At 45.1% G+C, this 4739-nt stretch overlaps 1 long non-coding RNA gene across 1 annotated transcript; it reads left to right on the top strand.

Annotated features, from left to right (window-relative positions):
* Positions 1-1496: 1496 nt before the first annotated feature.
* On the top strand, positions 1497-4510 carry LOC131960922 (uncharacterized). The gene is made up of 2 exons (XR_009389793.1): positions 1497-4166; positions 4210-4510. It is a non-coding gene; the product is annotated as an uncharacterized LOC131960922 (long non-coding RNA).
* The last annotated feature ends 229 nt before the right edge of the window (positions 4511-4739 follow it).

Raw genomic sequence — 4739 nt, 5'->3', positions numbered from 1 at the left:
TCTGCATTCTGCAGTAGCTCAGTGGGAAATCTCCATCTCCTCGGGTTATGTATAAATTTGTCTATATATAGGTGTAATGATAAAGCTGCATGATCACTAATGACAATACTATCATACCAGCATTCTTTAATTTTTGAAAGAAGTCCAGATGAGACCAAAAAATAATCAATTCGTGAGTGAGTGCCATGCGAACTCGAACAACAGGAATATTCAACTTTATCTGGGTGCAATTCTCTCCATATTTCAACCAAATTCAAATCTTTACAGGACTGCAACAATATTTTCCTTGTTTGTACATGAGTAGAGTCAAGGCAAGTAGAGCGATCCTTTGTGGGCACTAAAGTACAATTAAAATCACCACCGATAATGTACACACCCTGCAAGGTAGACAGAGTGAAGAAGAGATTCTGAAAAAAATTGGGATTGTCATCATTTGGACCATAGATGTGTGATGATCCCCTCCCCCTCTGTGTGTTGTGCCATTCTGGATTTCTCTTCCTGTGTAGGAGGAGCCACAGGACATGCCACTCCTCCAGTCTGCAGAGGCTGGAGGAGGCTGTAGGAGCACACCTGACTCCACTCTCAATTACTGAGCTTATATAGAGGAGCTGAGGCCTCAGTTCTCTCTCTCTCTCTCTCCTCTCTCTCTCTCTCTCTCTCTCTCTCTCTCTCTCTCTCTCTCTCTCTCTCTCTCTCTCTCTCTCTCTCTCTCTCTCTCTCTCTCTCTCTCTCTCTCTCTCTCTCTCTCTCTCTCTCTCTCTCTCTCTCTCTCCTCTCCTCTCCTCTCCTCTCCTCTCCTCCACAGCCACAGCCACCACCTTGGTTTGTTTAGTTGGTTTGATTATGTTGGTTTTTGTTTAGGTAGTTAGTTACTTTGGCTTATACATTTGCATTTCACCTCATCGCATGCATGCACACACCTCACCACTGATTTACTGACTTACATAATTAAGTTTCTTTGTGTTGCTTTCGGTTAATTAAATAAACATTATTTTATTATAACTTCAAAACATGTGTGGTCTCCTTGTTTGTCATGATCTATGAGCTGGTTCATGACAAAATGGGGGCTCGTCCGCTCGTCCAGTTAGGACTAATTTAGTGTTTTGTTTGGTCTAGTTTGCAGTGGTGGAATTTGATTGTGGAAGTAACCTTTGGGAAAGTTTGTTCCACCATTTTGGTTGTTGGATTACATTGTTTGTGGTAGACACACATGTATTGTTTTGGGAGAGAGAGCTTTTGTTTTGTGTCTCAGTTTGGTGCTCGGACACTGGCTCACAGTGTACAAGCGTTCACATGCAGGTTCTTTGTTAACTGCCATTGTTTGTCCCTGTTAGGATCAGAGCGGGTTCCCTTGGAATTCGTTTGGGGGGTTTATAGTGTGGGGGTGAAAGCGGTTTTCAGCGGTTGCCTCAGGAGCACATCCGGCGTTGCAGGAAGCTGCCATTGCTGGTGGCTGCATCGGGCTACCGGGCTGCAACAAAAATCGGGCTTTAGTGCATAATTACCCGCCGCAATTAGCCTCCTGAAGACTAGGGGGGGAGCTTAGTTTAGATTCTGGTTAGGTAGTTAGTGGGATGAACTTTGGTGGTAGTTTGGATGTGTATTGTGGACGGTTGGCACGCTGTGGGTTATGTGTAATTTATTTACCTGTAGCATCATTGGATGTGGAGTGTAGTCTGAGATACATTGACCTGTGGGTTAGCTGAGGATTGAATTTGTCAGGCTGATTTGTTTGTGTTGTAACCATGGCTAGTGTAGAGGAGTTTTTGAGTGCTCCGTCTGAGGAGTTGTTAGATCGCTGTTCAAGGGAGCAACTGGTAAGGATCGCGGAACATTTTGAATTAGATGTTGGGGATAAGCGTGTAAAGGAGGGTGTGAGATCTGTGCTTAAGGCAAATTGGTCTGTTTTGGGTATGGTGCAACCCGCTGTCAGGTCTAAAGAACGTACTCAAAGTCCAGATGAAGAGTCTAAGAGGTATGCCCTTGGTGAAGCCAGTAGTAATGTTGGTCTAACGTTTGAGCAGCAGAAAGAGTTAATATTGTTGCAAAGGGAGAATGAAATGTTTAAATTGGAAAGACGCAGGCTGGAACTAGAGGAGCGCCGGTTGAGTTTAAGTGCACCTGGTGGAGCTCCAGTGTTTCCTGGTCCACCTTTGTTTGATGTTGTCACTAGTCTGCGTTTAGTGCCTCCATTTTCAGAACGAGACCCAGATACTTTTTTTTTCACTGTTTGAGCGTGTAGCCATTACTCGGGGTTGGGGTGATGAAGACCGCACCTTGCTCTTACAGTGCGTGTTAACTGGTAAAGCACAGCAGGCTTACTCTGCCCTGTCTATGGCTGAAAGTAAAAGCTATTCTACGGTTAAAGCGGCGGTGCTAAAATCATATGAGTTGGTGCCAGAGGCCTATCGCCAGAGATTTCGGGCATGGGAGAAGTCTGGGGAACAAACTCATGTGGAGTTTGCCAGGGATCTGGTTACTCATTTCAACCGTTGGTGCATGGCTTCTACTGTAGACACGTTTGATAGATTGTGTGATTTGATTGTTCTGGAGCAATTTAAAAATTCTGTTCCTAGCCACATTGCAACGTATGTAAATGAGCACAAAGTGAAGACTGCTGCAGAGGCCGCTGCTCTAGCAGATGATTATGTCTTGACACATCAGGCTAACTGTGAGTTTGGTGTGCCTGCTGGGTACAGGCCAAGTCAACCTGGACCAGGAAGTAGATGGTGCGAGGAAAGTGGTGGTTTTCATTTGGGTAAATCAGTTCAGGGCATCCGTGCTCAGTCACATGGTGACTATGATGTGTGTAATTACTGCCGTCAAAAAGGGCACTGGAAAAGTGAATGTCCTGCACTGAGAGATAAAGAAAAGTTTTCTGGTAAGCTAAACTCACATGTGAAACCTGTCGCGTTGTCATCCGCGCAGATCGTTAGGAAGGGAAAAATCGTTGCATTGTGTTCCTCTGTGGGTAGGTCTGGAAATGAAGGTGACTACTCGGCCTTTATGTCAGATGGTTGTGTGTTGGGTTGGGTTACGGCCTGCATTGCCTGTGGAAGGGGTGGATATAATTCTTGGGAATGACCTGGCAGGAGGCAGAGTTTGGGCTGAGGCTCCACCCCCGAGTGTTGTCACCCAGGTTCCTGAACCTCTACCTGCTGTCTCACAGGCTGTGAGGACAGAGGTGGATCCTGAGGCTGAGCTGTTTCCAGTTTGTGCAGTAACTCGAGCAATGAGTCGGGTAAGAGACCAACCTGCTCAACGATCGAAGGCTGAGGGAAAAGTTGTTATCCTACCTGAACCTCTGAAGTCCATCCCTTACATTGATCTTGTTAGAGAACAAGAAACTGATCCTTCAGTGAGTGCTTTGTTTAATCTGGTGTCTCCAGTGGTAGACATGGAAACTGCAGCTCAGGGGTACTTACAAAGTGGTGCGCTGGTGCGTAAATGTTCTGCACACGGTGATTGTGTGGGAAAACCTGTAGTGCAGATTGTGGTGCCTGAGAAATTTGGAGAGTCTGTCATGAAAGCCTCCCATGATGATGTGGCTGGGCATGGGGCTGTTCATGGAACTTGCCATCGAGTCTTGCAGCATTTCTTTTGGCCCAGATTGGAAGAGGATGTCACCGTTTTCAGCAAAACTTGTCAGCGGCAGAATTTGCTTGACTTTGTGAATGTCTTCGGGCATAGACTGTATATGGTGGGGCAAATGACAAAACAAAGGTTTTGCCATTTGAGGTGGCCATTGTTTCTGCTGTCTTGTGATTTGGGTTGATGCCTTTTTATAGAGGGCAAGGAAAATATATGGCTGATGCCTTCTAGTGGCTTGCTAAGTCTGCATAGTTAATATTGCCTTATATGCGTTTTCCCTTCATTCCATCATGTTCTCTTCTGCTCTCTCTTAAAGTGCTCCTAGGTCTCAAGGTTGCGGAGGGGGTAGGAAGAGTGTTTGCCAAACTGGTAAGATAAACTTAAAATTGAAGGAGGCCTAATTGTGTTTTTCAGTCAGACTTGAGTGCCCAGAGAAGATGTATCTTGGGGGATGGGATTATTTAAGTGTTTAATGTATGTTGCGGAGTACCTGTTTGGTCTCCTTTCTTATGCGGGGGTGTGTGATGATCCCCTGCCCCTCTGTGTGTTGTGCCATTCTGGATTTCTCTTCCTGTGTAGGAGGAGCCACAGGACATGCCACTCCTCCAGTCTGCAGAGGCTGGAGGAGGCTGTAGGAGCACACCTGACTCCACTCTCAATTACTGAGCTTATATAGAGGAGCTGAGGGCTCAGTTCTCTCTCTCTCTCTTCTCCTCCACAGCCACCACCTTGGTTTGTTTAGTTGGTTTGATTATGTTGGGTTTTTTTTGGTAGTTGGTTACTTTGGCTTATACATTTGCATTTCACCTCATCGCATGCAGGCACACACCTCACCACTGATTTACTGACTTACATAATTAAGTTTCTTTGTGTTGCTTTCGGTTAATTAAATAAACATTATTTTATTATAACTTCAAAACATGTGTGGTCTCCTTGTTTGTCATGATCTATGAGCTGGTTCATGACAGATGCAAACCAGATTCAGTGCACACGTGGATATGTTACCCTGAACAATAATATACCTGCCATATTGATCACAAATAACATGAGTGGTTTGGAATGGTAAAGATTTATGTATAAGTATGAGCACACCTCTAGCATAATTACTGTATGGAGCACACAAAACCTGACCTGGCCATCTCTTTTGC

Source organism: Centropristis striata, chromosome 22 (genome assembly GCF_030273125.1).
Source record: "Centropristis striata isolate RG_2023a ecotype Rhode Island chromosome 22, C.striata_1.0, whole genome shotgun sequence".
NCBI classification, from domain to species: domain Eukaryota; kingdom Metazoa; phylum Chordata; class Actinopteri; order Perciformes; family Serranidae; genus Centropristis; species Centropristis striata.
This window is presented reverse-complemented; position numbering and strand designations above follow the sequence as displayed.